Raw genomic sequence first — 22,321 nt, forward strand, 5'->3', positions numbered from 1 at the left:
TCCAAACAAGCCATGTTTTTTTTTTTTTTTTTTTTTTTTTTTTTGCGCCAAAGTCACAAAATTGCGACAAGCCACCAGGCCATGACTACAGAAAGAAAGCTTAAATGGTTACCACTCTTCACCACTAGAGGGCAGACATGTGAATCGGCTATCAAAAAACCAATTGGCCATATACAGTTTGTTTCAACATTTTTCACTCACTGGCCACATGCAGAGGCTTGCAGTCTATGTCTCTTACTTCATGTCTGGTCCTACTGCAGCGGTAAGTCTGTAATCGGGAGAGAGCGGGTTTATTAAAAAAAAAAAGACGTTTTCTGTCTGGCATTTAAGAAAGAAGAAAAAGAACCAACATTTCTCTTTGTCTTTTTTTTTTTTAACTAAATGCAGTTTTATCCTGGTGGATATAAGTTTTGAGGCAAGACAGCAAAGATAAGACATTTTATGACTATGTTTCACAAACTTGAAGCATAGATTGGGCCTTTTTTTATCTCTAGTTTGGTGATTCTTGGTCATATCGAGATGAAACTTACAGTTTTGGAACCTGTGAGATGTGTGCTTTTGGTAGAGGTTTCGTTTGTCCTTGTTCAAGCCATCTGGTGGACATGGAGAGCCATAATTTGTGTTTATATGTGTGTTTATCATTTGCTCATCTAAAATTAGATTTACTCAATGTTTGTACATGATAAGAATAAGTTAATATTTTTACTTTTTTAGAAATGTAAATAAACTTACAACAGACACTTACACCTTCATGTGTGGATTAATTTATGAAAGCTTCTAAAAGTCTTTATGATCATTGTGTTCTGGCATCATTAAGGGTCACCTTTGACAAATATGAGCATTGTGGCATGGAAAGATGCTATAGCTTAAATTTTAATTGGCCAGCTTAGCAAACATGATTAACCAAACCAGACCAGATAATGACTAGAATGCTGTGTTCCCAGTCGCCTCTGACTAACGGACAAAAAGAGAAGAAATTAATTACTCATTTTCCCAGATGCAGGCAGAAACTTTGCCCTTCATTGCATAATTTTTAAAACTCAATAATTATCCCAACTCTATAACAAGAATGAGGCATGGGTAAGTACATGTGAATTACAGTTTCTTCATCAGAATCCTTTTCCAGTAATAGTTGGGATGGTGGTGCGAGGGGGTCTTGTACACTAATTTTGCTTAAAAGCACACAATGATGTGCTATCATGTCTGAGGTTAGCTCTATACAAACAACAACTAAATTTAAGGACATTAATAATGCAGTCCCCCCCCCCCCCCCCCCCCCCCCCCCCTTCTTTTCTCATCTATTCCTGCTGTAAAGCCTAGATTAACCATCTTTCACTTAATTTAGATAGACGATTGTTTTGGGGTTTGCCTGATTGTATCTGTCTCCAGCACAGATCATGCTTCTGTTGGTATTTAACAAGATTAGCTTTAAACTGACGATTAACCTTTGTAATCCTGTGCGCATATTGAAAATGGCTTGCTTGTCTTTACCACAGCCACACAAAAGAGATGCCACAATATCGTTCAGGGAAAATTGAGGCTTAGAAAGCAAATGAGGCAGTGTTATCTGTCTGGTGCTTGGCTGGATAATGAAGACAAATCTTTAGACTAGAGAGCCATCTCATAATGAATCCGAACAGATGAATTCTTTTGACTTCTTGGTGTACGTCTTTTAATAAAACTTCTGTGTGACCCCCGACAAGCAATTGTCCTTATCTCTGCAGAGAAGCAGACTTTGCTCATGGGAACTGGTAGTTGCCATTGTTTAGATGGCTGTATTAAGGAGTAATCAGACATTAAATGAGTCATTTCTCTATATTTAACTCCAACTGGGGAGGTAATGGTTTAATTTGCTGGGCAATGAGTTTTCCCATGTGGAGTGCTTCTTGCATTTAATCACTGGCAATTGCAACAGCATCTGTTGCTCTGGAAAACACAGCGAGAACTCAGTCCAAAGTTCCTAATCTCAACACATAAAAATCAAACACACCTCAAAGACCAACATGTGATTTATTTATGAAACGTTTTGCACTGCAAACCTCAAGGTCCGCTATCTCTTTTTACCTATTAGTTCATTGATAAGATGACAAGTTTCTCTGCAAACAAGCCAAGGTGCAGTTTAAGTCTAGAATTTCAACAAGTTTAAAAGTCGATATTTTGGTAAGAGCACCTTTAACGAGCAGTCTGAACAATTTATTTAGTATTTATGATGAGAGTTTTTTTTCTTTTTTCTTTTTATGGAGCAATAGATGGAAAGGGCCAGCTGCATCTCTAATGTCTGTATTTTTTAGTTCTAGATTTGCTTGATATTTTCTTTCCTATTTTTTAAGGACACTATTTTCAATTATTGTGTTTTAAACCAGCCACTTCTCCTTTTCTCCTCCATTTGTCCTTTTTCCTAAAATGTTTTAAGGACACGCTGCTCCCCATGCTGAGGTCATTCAAATTTAGTCTCTGCAACTAAAGAAATATGAACAAATTATAATGTCTTTGAGAAAGTCCCCTACCAGCAAAGTGACTAAAGGGTAATTAAAGTTGTCTGCTATGTGTTAACGCACACATTTTAGATTTGATTGATAGGTCATGTTAAAAGACAAATTTGATTTGATCACAATTCAAATGGCCGCGATTAAAAAATGCTTATTAATGCATCTTTTCTTTCCTGAGTGACGACCTGATCACTACTACTTTCACAGAAAGGAAAAGTGTAACATGGTTTCTCATATTTGTCTTGGCTCATCTATTGGTTAATGCAGGACAACTTCTGTTTCCACCACATCAGAGCAAAATATGCATTAAATCCTAGACATCTTGGGTTGACCATATTTCTATGAGAACTTTTGCCGTGTTCTGACTACATCTGACCTCGACCCATTTCTCCCAACCAGAGCCGCCCATCATCCTATACACTAGAAGGTTTGTAGTCTGCTTCCTGTATATGGTTTTCTGGAAGCACACTATATTTGTAGGTGGATTATGGTTTGCATTCATACCTCACCAAACCTCAGGTTTTAGCAGGTTAAACATAGATGTTATAATGTTCTGAAATACAAATATGATAATATGAAAAAAAGCAAAGAAGAAAATGAAATGCGCCAGCTTTAAGAAGGTGTTGTGGGCATGTTAATACTTTGTTATTGACGGCAGTGTCTGAAAGTCTTGAGATTCGGGTTGTCTGTCCCTTCATTATACTACTCATCTATCATGACCCCTTCATGCAGATGCTTCAATTTTAACACAAATGTTCAGCTGGAATCAAAAAGAAACCCTTTAGATTTTAGTGTTCAAGGGTCAAGATCACTGTGACTTTACAGAGCATGTTTTTAGACAAGAGAAGCCAAAACCTACATTTAAAAAGACAAATATGGAGAACTGCCAGTATTTTTCCACCAAAGTTACTTTGTCTAATAAAACAGATACTGATTAATTAAAAGTAAATACACATCCTATTTTAAGTCTCTAAACAGTTAATGAGAAAGTTCAACTTTTTATTATCAACTGTAAACTAACCCTCAAAGCAATAAACCAAACAACCTGAGCTCGCTCTCAGCGGAAGCCACTTCCTTTATACTTTGATACCATATATTGATTAGAAAAGGATAGTGAATTATTCTTTAAAACCTGGAAAGCTGACATCAAATGCCACAGCCGGTCCTAACTGTACTTCAGAACTGCCGAGCAGATCACAGCCCACGCGTTGTAATCCTATTGCAGTTTGAGAGGATATAACATAAAGAGAAAGCCACATGACAAAAAGTCACTCTGAAGGTGAGGACCAAAAGTCTGTCCAGTTTCATCAGGTCGAAGCAGCCTCAAGTTATCCCGAGAAAGAGCAGTTTTTATTACACACCAATTCTCAAAACCAGAGAGAATTTCATATATGATGAAAAAAGGGGGGAAATAGCAGAGGAAAAAGACCCTCCAAACCACCTGTATTAAGACATTTCCATGAGAATTCATGTTTGGTGGATGCAAAATACTGCACACTACAAATTTTAAATGTAGTATTAAAAACAGTGACTATACTGTAAAATATCCACAGCAAAACCGTTTCTAATTGTAAAACACAGCCCCCCCCCAAAAAAAGTGGGCCTAATATTATGATTTACCTGATTGGCTCCTTATTTTAACACACAGGTAAGTCACATAAAACTTACCTTAAGCTGTACATTTATCTGTTTTCTAAAATTAGCTATATGGAATGATGTTAACGGGATAAAAATAAATAAAAAGCAAAACAAAACAACTTTCACTAAATTACAGCTGCTTATACTTGTTAACTGATCAAAACAATGAACAGCTGACAGTAAATTTTACATATTACACATTTGTGAAAATAAAAAAATAATTAAATTATACAATTAGAATTAGAGTTTAGTTTTGGTCTGAATTGAGATGTAAACATATGAAAATAATCTGGCGTTAAAATGCAACAAACTGAAAAAGCTAATCTGAGAGTCTCTGATAGAAACCTTCAATTATCCCTGATGACTGTTAAATGAAATTCTGAGAAAATAATACAACCATGTGGAGAAAAATAAGCAGGACAAATATTGGCTACGCATGTTCAAAAGCTAATTCATAGCAGACATAAATAAATACACAAACAGCACATAAACAAAATTGCCATTATATTAAATTAGTCTATTATAATTTTGTTGTTGTTGTTTTCCGGACTGATTCTTCCCTGACTGATGACTGACTGATTATGGCCGGTTACTTTGTGTCTGAGAGATAAAGTCCACTGACTGAATTTGGAGGCATGGTGGAGAAAGTCTACGTAAAAGTGGTCAGTTTCTTTGTTTTACTTGGTTTTGCCGTAGAGGCTACAGTTCAGCCTCTGCATGACTTTTAGTTTTAAAGCTCGCTGGCTGCTCAAATTTGGGAAATGCAGCATGTTATTTAACTCATTTACAGTGCAAACCATCAGAAACCCAAAGCTTCTTTGGTTTTAAAATGGTAAAAATTACCAACCAGATTTTCTTTACCTGTACACTGGATTTGTTAGGAAGTGTTTGGGGCACCATTGCCATCTTACTTGATTTTATCCTTTGGCAGGAAGGACGTCAGAGAGAGTTTAGAGGAAAACAGCAGCTAAGGGCTTCAGACTAGGACTCGAACCTGGGCTACATGACTAGTAAGGAAATTCAGCCTCCTTTTCATCCAACTGAACCAACCTGTTAAGAAAACCTTGATGTTTTAAGCACTAAGAACTATTCTGAATGAAAATAAAATATAAAGTGATAGTATGTTTAAACACATACTGTAATTCTGCAAATGACAGCATAATCCTCTATGATTTCCCCTTCAGGGGATTAATCGGTATTTTTAATTTCTTTTCTACACTGTAGTCACTTTATGATGGATATATCATGAAAAGGGTGACTGTGACAAAAACATTGAGCTTTTTTAATTAAAATATGTATATCTAACTGTTTATATGTATTTATAAAGGGGTAGTATTAAATGAGTTATTGTTCCTCTGACTCCTTTTTTGGCATGTTCAACAAATACAAACTATTATTTCTTTCTTTCTTTCTTTTAAACATCTTTAAAATCAATCAAGTAAATTCTACTTTAAAGTCTAAATAATTCCACTGGTGAAAAGTCTGTGTGGGAATGGTCGAGTATTTTTCAGTGGGTTAACAAAAGAATCCATGTTTAGCTGATGACTTAGCCTTTTTATTTTGACCCTGTACAGGAAAAAACATCCAAGATGTGATGGACAACCTGATTTATTAGAAAAAATGAACCATCTTAATTCTATTTGATGTGGTAAAATCAGGAACCATAAAGTGACTAATGAACAGCGTTTTCCTCTTAGTAACAAACACCTACCATTTTGCCATGATGTGATGTCACCAAGAATGAGGTTGTCAATCACATTAAACAACTATTTGTTTTGTAAAATCCAATTTCTAGCAGAAAATCTACTTGAGTAATGCTGTAACACTGACTGATTTTCATATTTAGAGCTACAATATGATTGGACAGCTCTTTGTGCCACCTCCCTTGCTTTAAGCTAAGAAAACCTTAGGCAGAGGAATAGCATCTTTCAAAGTTCAATTTCAAGTTTGAGATGAGCAGTACTCCCCTTGGAGGTGGGGAAAGGAGACGTGCTCACTGGGGCGTTCTCGCTCCAAAAACCTCAAGATGAACAGTCTCATTCAGCACCATGGACAGCTCACTGCACAGCCTCAAGAGGTTGTTGCTAAACCCTTCTTCACCAAGCACGAGTGAGACGTCATTATTACTGCTCACAGAGCTTCTTCTGGAGCCTGCTCTCTGAGTCTTTGTGAAACAATTACTTTCAAGGGTGATTGTAGTTGCAAAAGAGCTTCTGGACATTTTTGGAACTTGTTTTTTTTTTAACTACTTAGCTGTGTTAAAAGCTTAATAACTGAAGGCTTAGATCTGAGGATAGTTGGTTATCAAAGAATAGCTTGTCTGTACTTGTTTTACTAGGCATTTCACCTCAACACAACAGCACCAGCCAATGCTTGACATTTTCTTTTCATGAAAATTCATCAGAAAAAAAGAGGTAAAGCTTTGACTAAAACTAGAGGACATGTACATCTTTATTTTATGAAAAATCATCTCTTAATTTTGCTGGTTTCAAAATGAAAAATAAGGTCTTCTACTTCCCTGATTACTTAGCAATTTCTTATCCATCTTATGGATATTTACATAATAAAGAATGTCTGATACACGATCACCAATAATGAAGGATGAGGCCCGCATGTGTCTCCTCATCTGTGGCAGGCACAGAACAAAAGTAATGAATAAATAATTTAGCCCATCATCAAGTGGAATGATAAATATACTTCATAACACTAGGCGATGATGGCGGGCGGCTTTCTTCAACATCTTGATGAAAAACAGTCACTTGTGAGTTCTGTTCAGGTGTCAGTGCTCTTTTTTGTTTCTCTCAACCCTGCCCCATTATTTCAGAGGGGCAGTAAATTAAGCCGGAAACAACCTGTTGTATGACGATGTCATCAGATTCTGTGTTCCTTTAATGAGGCTTTCCCAAAGGCTGAGCTCACACACTGAGGCTTTTGATAACGAGGACACAGCTCCAAAGCAGCTCGGCAAAAAACAGCTTCTGTGCTCCTTTTTTATGCTGTGTAGCTGATGGACATGTTGACTACTGACCTCTGAGATATGGCAAGCATCATATGGACCAAGGTGGCTCTTTGCACAGTGGATCACCGCCTGCTGTGCACTCATGAATTATGGAATTCGGCCCAAATATGCAAATCTGGGCATTAGCCTAGTTCTGCCCCTGTACTGTAAGTTACAGTGACTTATCTATTATGTATGAACCAAGGATTGGAGTGAAGAGGTCCTGGCAGCCAGCTTCATGGCCCTCCCTCAGTTGCTCATTTTCACATCATGAACGAACATGAATAGCAGGAGAGGTTGCACAAAGCTGCAGCTCTGCATCTCCCAAGACTTGGGAGTATTAGAGCTTGCTTCCATGCTCAATTGCCAAGCTACTTAAAATAACAATGCCTTCCACAGGATTTGGAAGCCTGGAAGATACATGGGGAATAAGCATGAAGTTGTTACTAATCCTCTAATTTCCTCCCATAAGGCTGATATGAAATGTTTGTCTGATTGGTAATCAGTCCACAGGGGAGGAAGACGGGGGATCCAGCCAGCTCTCCGAGCACACACAAAGATCAACCTCAGTGTGACATTACTATCACAATGCTGGACGAGGGGTTGTACCCAGGTCACCTAATCACAGTGGTATATATTAACAAAATAAATAGACTGGCACAAATAATCTGCAAGGTCAGACAGCTAAGTTTTAAAATCATGCAGCTACTCTCCTCAAGCCACGAGCGTGACAATGAAACCCTCCAGTTCTAAAGTGAACAGAACGATCATTAGCTGGATCAAAGTCAAATATCAACCACCAAACAGCTGACAACTTCTATTTAACTGGCTGCACTAGAAATAATGACACCTAGTGGCTCCTGTGAATCATGTCGCTATGGTAACAAGAGGAAAACACTCCCTTACACAGCCACAGAAAAATAAGCCCAGCAAATTTTAGTGGCTATGTGTATTTCAATGTATGAAATTTAAGCAAACTAATCTTCAAATAATTATTTATCTAATAAATATTTCCTTACGTCCCAAGTAGCCTTTTAAATCTAGTAAAAGTTCTATTTTTCTCACACTGTACTCCATGCTGTACAGCCAGGGTTGTACAGTGGTCCAGAACGGACAAACCAAACTGTGGTACTAGTGAGGGCCTTTCATGTTTTTCAAAGGAAATGGTGAGAGAACGTTTTCCGATGTACTGATGGGACATCCTGCCCTTTTTGCAGTGATCCAAATCATTTGGCTCACACCAAAAAGAGACAGCTCTTTCAGCTCCCAAACGCCCCTTCACCTAATAATATTCCAGATTTCTGTATTTAAAGTTTTGGCATATAATGTCAGTTATTATTATGTTATGATTATATATTTGTATAAACATAATTGCATATGTCTGGGCTTTTAAGGTTTTAATATCACTAAACATAGGAATTATGTGTTCTCAGCAGAATGCATCTAGTCCTTGTGCATCAATACCACTGAAATATCCTTATTATTCATCCATCCATTACCAATTCTACATTCTGTCTTTGTGTTGTCTGTGTTATTAAAATCTCCCACTATGCTACTGCGATTTTGAGTCTCACTCCTTTCTGCTTTCTGTGCATTCCTTCCTTCCATTTCTGTGCTCTCCTCTGCCTAGAGACTGCTGCATAACATCCCTCTATGATTTTTAACCTGAAGGGATGATTCTGGTCCTGGTTGGTTTCATGACATCAACACAGTCAGTGAGAGCCCTTGGCTGTTGCCAAGCTTTGCAGCTGTCATACTTAGAAGAAACTCATACTTTAACAAAGAACATAATTCAACTCATAAATGACTACATTGGTAGATTTAGCTTGGTCTTCATGATGGCCATGAGTGTTTCCATCTTCACCTCCCTGAGAGAGTTTAAAGCACTCATGTTTCTCAGATTTTTAGAGAAGCATATTTTCCTACATGTGTTGGGTTGGAGTGTGCGCACCTGTAAGCCCATGCACGTGACTGTGTTATGAGCTTTGGTGTGAAATGCCGTCATGTGCAATACAGAAGGCATCTAGAAAGAAATGAGGTGCTGTGAGGTAAAGAAGATAAAATCCAGACTGTTTTGTTTTTACTAAAAGGACTAAGTATAAATCTGATTTTGAGGAAATGTTACCTTCAGGCTTCAGTGTTTTGGTCACAGTTTGCATCCTACAGTTGGTAAGTAAAGCCGTTCATATCTCAACTTTGCATCACTGTGAATATAAAGCAGTTCATATTTAGATGTTATCTCATGTGGTAATCCTCCATCTTGTGTTATGAATATATTTCTGTTTGAAAACTGAACAGAAGATTAAACTGCAAGCTAAATTGCAAGTGCATGTCCAAAAAACAGCAGTTACATTTTTTTCCCCAAGATCTTTTAGGCCTAATTCCCATGACAATAGAATAGGCTATTTTTACCCATTCTGCTGCTGTAATTCTTCTCTCAATCAGCACCCAGTCATGCATGGAAAAAATAATACCATCAAAAACCAAAAAAGTAATATTACTTTAAGAAGTGTCATGATGCAAGTGTTTTGGTCATACAGCCCAGGACTAGCATGCTATATATATATATATATATATATATATTATATATATATAAACATCAGCATACTTCTGAAAACACAGAGCTAAAATTGGGCTAAACAGTCCAGTTTTGTGATCTTTCCAGAAATGGCTAACTGTCCCTTAAGCCTGACAGTTGCTAACTTGCTTTGCAGTGACGGACAAAGTCATGTCTCAAACTGAGCCAGTCTACAAAGAGCAAGGTAATGGCCTTCATTAACATTTTTATTTATAAATCTAATTAAATATAGCCCTATCTACCAAAGCTGAGGTACCTGTGTGTGAAAAATTTATTTTCAATTTATAGTTAGCAGTTTGAATCATGGGTATTGGCAAAAAAAAAAAAAAAAAAAATTGAGACATGTCACGTAACTTTCCATCCTCAAAACTTGTTCCAAAGCTAAGAAACTACATGGTACAACATTTCAACTCCGGGCAACTGCATCATGTAGCAGCCGGGTTTTGCTTTAGGCACCACGACACATGCTAGCAAACAAATAAACACACTGGCCATTCTGATTGTGCACGGCTGATTCAGCAAAGAAATGCAGGAAGATATTATCAGAGGAAGAGAGGAAAAGAAAGAGAAAGAAATAGAGCAAGAGATAAGACAAAAGTCAAGATAAGACTATCTTTTATTGTCTGGAGACAGCTCACAGTACAGGTAGGATGCAAGATGGATGCCAAATTAGCCGCCGATGGGGGAGAAAAGTTCTCTAGAGCGTCTTTAAGGTTATCTCAGCTTGCTAACATTAATGTTACTTTTTATTCATGGTTTTTCAACACCTGCTCTGTCATTAGTAGCTCCTCCACACTCAGTACTATTTTTCTCACATTGCAAAGAGATAACACTGGTTATCAACAGACTGTGGAAAACTCCGTTGGGGAATTCTGTCACTTCAGAGCTCATCACGCAACTCCAAGATTCAAAACACAAATGAAGAGACTAACATGCAAATGTATTGCGGGGAGCTTATACCAAAGGTGGTGCTAAGTGATGACTAACAACAGCCTCAAGCTGCCAACCTGGTGCTGCTGGTGTGACAAGGATGTTACAGGCCACACATCTGAGCCTAATTTGGGTCACTTTTAGCACTTATGGCACAGCTGAAGTACTGACACGTGTTACCTGCCAAGACGCTCTCTGATCTCAATGAGACTTTTCCTGGTTGAATAGAAGTTATAATACGTTTGAGTTGGGCCTAACTTGGATCAGCAAGGATTACAGTATGTAATGTGTTGGTTAGCTTTGATGCAAATATCATAATTTTGACACATTACAAGTAGTGAGAATCAGAAATGGTTCAAAGGCCTAAAACATCTGGACGTTTGGAAAGTCTCACTGAGCCATCACTGCCATATAAGGTCGAATTTGGGCTTTAAGAAAAATGCAGATCTGAGCCAGGGTCTTTGCAGTCAGCCTAAAAACATGTACATAAGTAACAAATATACACAGCAAATTTTAAGTTGTTTTTGTTTGGATATGGCTACAGATTTAAAAGGATTTAAGAATGCATTATACACATTTTACAGAAAATGCTGATTCTGTCATGAAAGCTATTTAGTGTCTTGTCTCTTGAGGGAAACTCAACTTAGGAATTCATTAGCATTTCTAACAAATCTCAGCTAATAGTTTCATCCTTTAACTCAGGAAACATAACCTCATCAAATATTAATCCCATTCTCTTGTCATTTTTTATTGCTTTTGATAAGAAAAAAGTTGTGGGGAAAAAAAGTGCTTTGGTTTTGTTGTTTCTCTCTTCCTCCCCCTTTTCACTCAAGTGGATAAACTACATTAAACACAAACCTAATAACAAGAAATTGTATACAAGATAGTTTCTCTCCCCATTCCCTCCTTTTCTTGTCCTTTCCACATAAAACTCTCCTCATATTGTTGTGTAACATACACTGACCCTCTGCATTTGTCTGGTCATACATCACACAGACACTTCAAGGTTTCTCAAGGGATTTAGAAATCATAACACCTCCCCAAACCGCTGCCGTATTTACAGCCAGACTCGAAAGAGCTTTCTTACTGCCACGTTGATCTCTCAACCATCCAGCTCCGTGGTTTTCTCTTAAACTTTTGTGCTTTTGGTTCACACATGTTGTCTCGGGATGAGATTCAAGCAAAGCATTTCCCCTTTTATGTTGTTGAGTTGGGTATGAAAATAATGAGGGTGACCCCCTCTTTTATGCTCACCCTTTGGCCTTTGTTTTCACCCACTTTACTGACCAACCTAATTTCTCACTAAAGCTTTCAAGTTCAGATTTTATTTTTTTTTTTTCATTCATTTACGTGGTACTTGTTCGTCCACATTTATCACTTCCATGCTTTAAATTACCCCGTTTGACTTGTAAAGTTAACACAGATTCAAATTTTCCATATCTCATGACCCTGATATGAATAAAAAAGTAGTTTATTATTAAAATATATAATTTACAGTATAATTAAAATCCTTCAGTGCACACCTCTTAGTGTAATAATCCTTTTTAACCCTAACAGTAATTTTAGGGTTACTACAGGAGGATGGTTGTGCAGCTGATGATTAAACACTGCAAAAGATCAAACCCGTCTTAAATGCAAACCAATTAAAAACTACTTTTGGCCAAGGGATAGGATTGGGCTGCAGCTGATAAACAGTGCCTTATGTTTCCATTTGATTTTCATTACAGAAACTTATTCCAGACAAATAGCAAGTAATGCCTTTGAGAAATTGTACAGCTAAGAGCATAGGCTCAAACAATCCAACACCCACATGCTCATAATCAAAGGTGAATTGCACAGCCTGTGGCAATTTGCATCCTGTGACGGTTAAAGCAGCTGGAATTTCACTTGGCTTGGTCTGATACCAGATATGGGAGATGTGATGATGGGGGGGAGAGGAAAACAACGCCACATCAAGGCTTCATTTCACCAAGAGCAGGAGAGTGGCAATTATCATCAGCTGCTCTTGTCTGATTGAGTCTACTGTGACTTGAGCATCATAATGGCTTTTTTTTTATTCTTATTTTATTTATTTTCGTTTCCACACATAGCCACCAGCAGCATTACATGTGAAACTTCAGTAGAATAAAAATTTCAGATGAAAAAGAAAAAAACTTTTAGAGAAGCGGATGTCACACTGGGAGCTTCTGAAGCTAATTTATTGGATGTAGCATTTTAATTAGTTTGATCAATACTCCATTACATAGGATTTAAATGTGAACTGCAGGGAGAAGACAAAAGAACTCGCTTGAGTGTATGATCATATTCCAAAATATGAGATTCAGCTCTCTGCACGGCGATAAGTGGATTTTATTCCTGCGTATTAACTGTTAAATTAATCGCCCGTGAATTGAGGACAAAACATTCTTTAGTCAGATTGTCTGGAAGTGCTGAATAAAAGCTAAACGAAAACCGCCGTGGCTCTCGGGAGCGGCGCAAGTAGATGAAAATATTGCTGTTACCTCGCACGGAGGGTTCGTTGGGGGGTTCTCAGCGCGCCTCTTGGGTTTGGGTTGATCTCAAGTGCGGAGGATGGTGATGATGCCGAACCACGGAGCGCACTCCGGCGCACCGCTTGTCCACATAGAAGAACAAAAGCGTCCGTCTTTCCTCTCGGCTACTCTCATCACTGATGCATTGGAAAGCAGTCGCCGGCGGGGAGGAAAGGAGTCCCTGCTTATTCAAAGTAGATAACTAGACTCCGACTCACGCACACACGAGCCTGTGTATAGAAACGCGGAGAGTTGTGTCCAAGCCGCTGCTTTGCGTAGCAGACAGGAGGGAGGCGGGGAGGAGCCGTCTGCCGTCAGATGATCAGGAAAAGGTGCTCTCCTGACAGTATGCAATCCTCAGCTTCAGCAGATCTGCAGTTCAGCCCTTAACACAAGACTTACACATCAACTATTTAGCCTGTCATTAATCATGTTGATGCTATAACATTATTCTACAATAATAATTAACAGTCCCAAGTTTTTTTCAGTGCATACTAACTTGAAGAGACAGGGGTGTGTTTAAATGAGACAAAACAAATGCATTCAATTATCCCTTAGGGTAACACTATTAAACATTCTTGTAGAAATAACAATGCAGCGAAACTCAGCTCGGCTTAATGGATTTAGTCATTTTCAAGCACAAATGAAAAACAAGAAATAAATACAAAAGTTAGAAAAAGATATACGACTTAAATATAATCTGTTTCAAAGAGAAACGTCAAAAAATGTAATGTTTCATAGAAGAGACCACTTTTATTCAGAGACTGGGAACAAGAGCAGCACTCATGAGAGCTTGTATATGAGGTTGGAAGAATCAGATCTTTAAGTTGAGATTGAGAAGCTATGTGATATGAAATATTTTAGAATCTACAGGCAGACAATGCAGAAGAAATATGATCTCTACTGGCTGCAGCATTTTAGATCATCTGAAAGATTTTTGTTTAAATTAATTGGACACTCAGCTAAGATGTTGTAGTTAATAGTCCAGCCTGGATATGATAAATGCACAGACAATATTTCAGCATCACTTTTCCTGATTTTGATTTAACAGGAAAAGAGTTTTACGCTAATGTGAAATGGAACAGTTTTATTGATGGAAGGTGAAATAGGGTTGGTGATGATGTGAGATGGTGAATCTTTAGACAGTGACTGCCTGGCAGTCAATTCCAGTCATGCCAGGTTTTAATGTAGTGCCACACGAGGGCCCCCAAATTACCAGCATCCAGTGTTAACCTTCAGACTTGTCCCTTTGTGCACAGAGATTCCTCCGGATTTTCTAAATATGGTGTTTGACACATTTTGTCACAGATTGGTGAATTTCTGCCCATCTTCACATCTAAGAGGCTCTGTCTCTATGAAATGCTCCTTTTATAGCTGCTGACCTGTTGCTAATTATCATTCTAATGTTCCTCCAGCTGTTTTTGAATTGTGCCAGTCACTTTTCCAGTTTCAACTTGTAATATGTTGTTTATGCTATACTGGGAGTAAAATATGCATTTATGAGTTTTTTAAATCATTGCGTTGCATTTTTATTTACTTTTTATATATCTGCCACACTTCTTTTGGAATGGTAGTTGAATGTAAATATGAATAAAACCAAGCCAAAGCAGCACCTCTGATCTCGATTATGTGTCCAAGTGTCTTCTCACTCAAGTCTTTGTAAAAACAAAACAATGATATTGTAGAAGATTGAAAGAAAACTGAAGAGGCATTATGATCGCCTGCAAGTTAAGACAATGTTAGGGATAAACTTTAGCTAGACTGTATGCACTGCAACAACTTTTCAAAAGCTTAAAGTCTGAGTTAAAATAGAAAAGAAGTGAATTTGATCTAATCAGAAAACAAATGTGGGAATCTGGAAATTAGTTTTACACTTATAGAGAAATTCCTTAGAATATATTCAAAGATTTGTCTATATAAAATACAATGAGTTTCAAAACTTGTTGGACACAAACTGTCTGCATATCAAGAAAACATAGCCTGATTTAGTTCCTGCCAGGCTTTACAAAGACTGGTGCTCATACGGATGAAACCTAACAGGACCCCACAGACAGTTTCTGACATGCAGCATGCAGACGTTACAGTTCAGCTCTGCAAACTGAAGAGAAAATACACGTGCAGCATCTACATTTCACTCCAAAAACTCCTTTGGGTGGAGACACAAGTAATTTCTGCACTCATCATCAATTCAGCCCACCATCAACCCGTCCACCCCCCCGCCCACCCCCACCCCCACTTATTGATGGGGTAATTGTCATTCCCATCAATATAGAATGTTTCATTATAGATGGCACAAGTCTCTTAGAGAGGAAATGTGCTGTAACCAAGAATGTGCTGAATGTGCAGAGACTAAATGTGATAATATACTGTAGTTGCTTTTCTGGAGTATAATCATCATTATTATTATTATAGACACCATTATTGGGGGGACCCAATCTATACCAGGAAATGCTCCCATTTGCAGTTTTCTATTCATTTTCCGTTTTTGTTTAGTTTTCTTTGATAACACTTTCATATTCCATTTATTGATGAGGTAACCACAGAATGTCTGTGTAACTGTGCCCAATAAACAAGAAACATTAAACTCCAGTTCTGGAAGGCAGTATGACAATTCAACCATATTCATGAGCATGTGTGGACAAAACACATTAATCATTAAACAGGGGGGACATAATGTCTAAAAAAGACAAAGCTCTTTCACAAAGAAAGGGTCAGATATGACCGGGAGCAACATCCAAATCCCCATTCATAATGAAAGTGTGTGTGTGTGTATGTGTCTAACATCCCCACTGACTAAGCCTCCTACAGGAGGCCATCTCAGAATTCTGGCTGCTGCAGCTGAATACCTAAAATAAGAGCCAATGAGAGGGCAAAGTGAAGGGCACATTTATATTTGAGCAGCTCAGTCTGCATTTGGAGAAAGAGAGACAGGCAGAGATCACATTTGATTGCTAAAAAATGGTTGTTGTTTCTATGAAAAAAGATGGCAGGTGCATGTAGATTTAAAGACTGAGGAATGGGAGACAGTAAATTTGTCATTGCCCACCCAGCACCAGTGAAGCTGACCGTAAAATAAAATATAAGTTTAAGCTTTAACTGATCTCAAATGAGCATGATGTGGTAACAAATTGGGAGTAGAGAGAAAAATTCTGTCCTTCTAGATAAAATACAGTACTGCAGTTGATAAAAAAATTAAAAAGGAAGAAGTTGGGAAATGGGAGATCTAGGACCCCAAGGGTTTCTTAACCTACTGTGAGGAGTACTGAGGTGTAAGAGATGGGAATAGTTGCTGGCGTGAAGATGTATTTGATAATTTATCAGGTGTCTGAGCAGAAGTGATAACCCAAAGACAGCAAGACACCTTGAGTCACAAGGGCTCAAGCTAAAAATGAACCAATCATGCTGACTCAGAAATGATTTGCAAGATAAAGGCAACACTTCAAACTCATATGATTAACACTTAACTTTCAGATGAGAATCACAATTTAAATCCACAACATAAGCCACTGTTTATAACTTTATTTCACTTGTATTTTAGCCCTGTCCTCCACACTGGAACACTGTAAGACTGGTTATGAGACACTGGCCCCTACATGAGTTAAATCATTCACAGGAGCTCTTCTAGTGCTGGATTTTTATTTCATTTAAGTGCACAAGGTTTGACTCTATGTCTCTGTGGCACATCCAGAGTGCTGTTCACACTTGTCCCATCCTGGCCTGGAAAAAGATTCCTACTTATGAAATTTTTATTAAGCCGATAAAGCTGAGCATTGTTTCATGATTCCCCAGTGAGTTGCATCAGCTTGTTCTGATACCATTCTATTAAGACCCAAAAGCAGAGATGATGTCTTGATAGCTGCAAGAACTTATTCTGTGTGAAGTCTATCACTCCCATGTTGTGACTTTGGATTATTTGAAGCATGACTGAGATGTTATTTTGGGTTGAGGTGGCACTTTTTTCCTCTTCAGAACATTTTATTACCTATTAACTACACAATGCTCTCTGGTTGGTAAGACTAAATTATGGTAATTTTGAAGGAATGCAACAGGGACTCAGCTGGTATGACCTCTATGGATGCAAATAATTCAGGAATAATGGTTTTATTTAAAGTGTGCAGGCAGTTTTCCCACTAAACATAAAATTTCCAGTAGGTGGATGTATTCTAATTTAAAGATTTGCTCCAACAGTTAGATTCATAGATTTCAATTTGCAGTGTTTACTTGCTCTAACAAGCTAATTTCCCAACTGCACAGAAGTTAGGTGCACAAAAGAAGAAGAAAAGGTGCTGGCTGTGCATAAGAAATACTTACATTTAAAACTACAATAAGAAAATCAACAGTAATATAAACATCTACATTATCTGATCAATTCTCTGACTTATTGCAATCTGTAGGGCATACTCACAAATATCCCTGTTTCCGGTCAAGTACCATAACACCGTTTCCAAAAAGACGTAATTTAAAAAAACAGTTATTTACAAAAGTCACCATAGAGCAGACTGCCTCATACAATTAAAGAACTGGAGCACAAAGCACATAAAATATGCTCAGTCTCTTGTGGATTAAAACAGTTTGGATTATTCACTGTCTCTGGAATGGCAGCATCTGTTTCAGGATTATCTAAACACAAGTCATGTTTTTATTATTTTTAATTTATTTTTTTGTTTTTTGTTAACATTTTTGTTTCTGAACCATGAGCTCAATGTCACCTTCAATTCGTCACGTACACCTAGGGGTCATATAGGTACATCTTGCTATTTTTAGGTTGGACCCTTTTTGTTTTCAGAACTGCCTCAATTTTAAATTCAACAAGGTGGTGGAAACATTCCTCAGAGATTTTGCTCATATTGACATGATAGCGTCACATGGCTGCTGCAGATTTGTCAGCTGCATCCATAAGGACAATCTCCAGATCCACCACATCCCAAAGCTGCTATGTTGGTTTGAAATCCGGTGACTGTGAAGGCCATTGGAGTACATTGTCATGTTCAAGAAAGCAGTTGGAGATGTTGGTACTAGGGGACGGAAGCGTGTCAAGGACATTTCCCTCACACTATTACACCACCAGTAGCCTCCAATTCCGGCTCCACCATCTGAATGTTGCAACTAAAACTGAGACTGATTAGATCAGGCAACACTTTTCCATACGTCTATGTGAATTATAGCATAAGTTCTCTGTTCTTAGCTGACATGAGTGAAACCTGGTGTGGTCTTCTGCTGCTGAAGCCCATCTGCTTTAATGCTGGACATATTGTGCGTTTAGAGATGCTATTACAACCAAGGTTGTAGCAGTGGTTTGCTCTAATGTTGCCTTTCTGTCATCTCCAACCAGTCTGCCCAATTTCCTCTAACCTCTGACATCTACAAGACATTTTGGTTTAGACAACTGCTGCTCACTAGATATTTTCTGATTTTTCTGACCATTCTCTGTAAACCCGTCTGGCACCAACAGCCACTTTCAAAGTCACTTAAATCATCTTGACCATGTCTACATGTCTAAGTGCATTGAGCTGCTACCATGTTATTGGCTGATTAGCTATTTGTGTTGACTCATAACTGAACAGGTGTACCTAAAAAGAAATCTTAGTATTTTTTTTCTTGGTAATAATTCACTGTAACCTTTTTTTCCTCAAAACCACTGAGTCCAAAATAAAAGGCTAACAAAAAATGGCCTCAAAACATGACCTTTCCAAATGACTCCAACGACTGCTTATGTGGTTATGATCTCTATGAGAGTTAAAGCCAAAACCGCAGGCCTTTCATTTTGACTGCTAATTACTGAATATAAGGAGAGCAACTCTCTGCCACCTGTCATGAGGTGATTTAATCACCATGGTGACAGGGGAAGGAGGTTGTAATATCCCCACTGGCATAGAAATGAAATATTTTATCCACTAGACAGATGGCATCAAGTACTGTGACCTGCCACTTAACTTTTCATTTACCAACCAGTGGTGAATCAAATTCAGCAGGTTCTGATTATCCTGTGAAAAATGCAGTTACTGAGGTGAGCCAAATATTGACCTATGAGATATGTTTGAAACCAGCCATGTTTCATTTGAACTGCACGAGCATCAGGATAGATTGGAGACCTGTGATATAGACTTAAAATGATTTAGAGAAAAGAGAGATTTTACCAAAAAAAAAAAAACAAAAAAAAAAACAATACAACATACCAGCTGCTGTTCCTATTTATGCTAAATATGATTCTAAATCCAATGTTTAAGGAAAAAAAAAAAATATATATATATATAAACGTAAAGAACTTTGGAATTAGTTTCGGCCAGATTTTCCTAAAGCTGTTACATACTCGTAAAAAGCGAGAACTTTTTCTCGCTCTCGAGGCCACGAGAACAAAATGACATCATTTTGCTGAGGCTGAAGGGATAGTTTTAATAAACAGCTGACCAAGGTCATGAGAGAGTACGTAAATGTATAAAACACGTGTGAGATTTAGACACGGACCCCGCCCCAGGCACAACACTGTCATGCCATGGTGAAATTTCTTGTTAAATATGAAACAACAGCTGTTCATTGCACATAAAAACACAGATATCCCCCCTGCAGTAATCCCACCCCAGGGAAGCGAAGCTTCTCGTGGAGTAAGAATTAAGTGGATCAATACAAACTTTTTTCTCGCAACTTCGAGAACAAGAACAAAGTTCGTGCTTCTTGCTGAGTATGTAACAAACAAGCACTTTCTTTATTTGAGAAGCATGTGTCCGCAGACCTGGAGACCCACAGATTCAGACCTGCAGTTCTGGACCCGCACCTTTAGACCCCTTGTCGTTTCCCGACAGCGCCCTCTATATCATTGTAGATTAATATGGAGGTCAATTGAGAGTAAGTATGCAAATCTTAAGGTTTAATATGATATTATTTAATGTTTAAAAGAAAGCATCACCAGCAGCCTCCGTTTGAGGCCAAACAAAGTGCGGATTTTTAGGGTGCATTCGAAAGGCTCCTTCAAATTGGGACAGTGCTTGGTGCACCATGATGACGTATGTAGCCGATGAATTCGCACTTTGAAGTGTGCAGACACTGAATCGGAAAACAACCTATATCTGCTCTGTTCCAAAAGTATATTCTTTAGAGTTCAGTGTTAGGTTAACTGTTAATATATAATACATTTTTGAATTTCTTATATAACTAAACAATGTTGAGACTGTGCAGACATTATCTTTTATACACCAAAACATAAACTGCAGAAAGTCTGCTTCTCTAAGAAAATAAATGCTTGGCTATAAAGGATTCACTTTTTACGTGACAGAAGTAATTTCCATCCTGTTATTTCTTCTCTTTCACTGTCAAGGATAAATCTGTGAATCAGCTGAGCTAATTTAGTGAGGTGATGTGCGAAAGTTATAATTGTGCTTTTGTTCACACATTCACAGCTGCCACAGAATGAATCACTTGCTGATAATGTGCCTTCTGTACCTGCCAGACAGTTTTTTTTACCCAGAATTTGTGTTTCACATTACAGCTACCACTGTAATATTTTAGAGATGCTTTGCAAATAGGTTCATTAGAGATTCAGAACATAATCTTCCATAATAGGGACATATGCAGACACTTCAGAATGTGTGTGCATTAATTTGAATACGAATTCATTATTAAATTGCAACACAGTAAATTAAAGCAAGGTAATTAGAACCTGAAATTAGAAATTTGGCCATGTAAGAAAATGTGAGAAAAAGGTTGTGTTATCCTGCTATTGGTCTGGAGCATATTAAGGGGACAATTTCAGTTAGTTTTCTGTGTCAGACCTACCTTACAATGACTATTCGAAAAGAGTGCATACTCTACAGCTACTCAAACTCACTCCTAGGGTCAGTTTAGAATCACAAATTAACCTTACATGTTAAAACCTGTATGTTTGTGGAGTGTGGGAAGAGGCTGCAGAGAAGTGGTGCATGCAAGTACAGAACATGCAACCTCCACACAAAAATTCCCAGCTGAGGTTTAAATCCTCTCAATGCCAAACATTTTACCTCTGTTTCTTTCCATTACAGAAATTATGGAATCAAGGAGCCAGTGCTCTCTGAACTATACCTCCAAGCTGAATCTCACTCCCTGGACTCCCTTTCACAATAAAACGACCAAATTCCACAACCTCACTCATCACTTCGTCTTCAACCCTTATCCCTTTTCCCATTTGTGTTCTTTCATCATGACATCCACTTTGCAGATCTTGCCTGCATTCTCCAGGTCACAAATGTTTCCACCAAAGGTGGAAAGAGGGCATAGACCTACATGTCAGTACATGTTTAGGTCAAGATGTTAAAGAATACACAAGCTCTACAGTTAAAAAAAAAACAAAAACATCTACAGGCTACAGCTTAAACATTGATCATTTATAGGTTGCAATTCCCCACGTTACTGAAAATGTGCTTTCCAGCCCTAAACATCAGCCTCAGGATGTGTTGTGACCTCACAATTTACAACCACTGATTCTGACACTGCTGCTTTTTGGGCAGGTAGGCAAATGTACCTGTAGCATCATTTCTGATGAACCTGGGCACATTTTGAACATCAGCAAAGTAAAGACTGAACAATGTACTAGCTGGACTTTGTGCTTTTACTACCTTCTCTCCAGCTACAGTAACAAACTCTTTTAGGGTTGCTGTGAATGTAAGAGGAGTTTAATTCATTCTCACTGGTGTGTTAAACCTCTCTGTGGGAGCCACTGTGTGTATTTTGATTAAAGCGATCAGCCAAAAAAGATCTAGACTGTGCCGAAGCTCGCCACTGATGTAGCCAGAACTGCAACACACATTTGTCAGCACATTGGGTTCATGCCATCCTGAAAAGGAAAGGGTCCATTAACAATAGGAAGGCTGACAGGAATGTGATGTCAGCCAACAAATCCAACAAGACTCCAGCAAATTTCTCCTTCCTGACTTATTAGCATCCCGAAAAGTAGGTCAATCAAAGGAGGAGGGGAGAAACATGCTGAGAGAACACAGTTTTGTCTTGGCAATATTACTGCCAAATTAATGAAGAAATTACAAGGAAAATACACGTGTTTGTAATTTAACAGTCCCATGATCAAACTGAAAGGTTTTAACAAATATGAAAAATGTTTTCTAGTAGTTGTTTAATATTTTGATATGAAGTTGTAAGGGAATTTTAAAGCTATCTTTAAAAATGTAATCAT

General features: G+C 38.0%; 1 protein-coding gene across 2 annotated transcripts in view; it reads right to left on the reverse strand.

The window, feature by feature from the left end:
• The window catches only part of hs3st1l1 (heparan sulfate (glucosamine) 3-O-sulfotransferase 1-like1), a 30,772-nt gene extending 17,338 nt beyond the window's left edge, over positions 1-13,434 (reverse strand). The window contains exon 1 of one of the 2 annotated variants that reach the window (XM_042009584.1): positions 13,135-13,434. The gene's annotated coding sequence lies outside the window, so the exon portion shown is untranslated. Of the gene's footprint in view, positions 1-201; positions 258-13,134 lie in introns of those variants that run through there. The other variant, XM_042009587.1, reaches the window with a different exon arrangement.
• Positions 13,435-22,321: the final 8,887 nt, after the last annotated feature.

This window comes from Melanotaenia boesemani, chromosome 16 (assembly GCF_017639745.1).
Source record: "Melanotaenia boesemani isolate fMelBoe1 chromosome 16, fMelBoe1.pri, whole genome shotgun sequence".
In the NCBI taxonomy this organism is placed as follows: Eukaryota; Metazoa; Chordata; class Actinopteri; order Atheriniformes; family Melanotaeniidae; genus Melanotaenia; species Melanotaenia boesemani.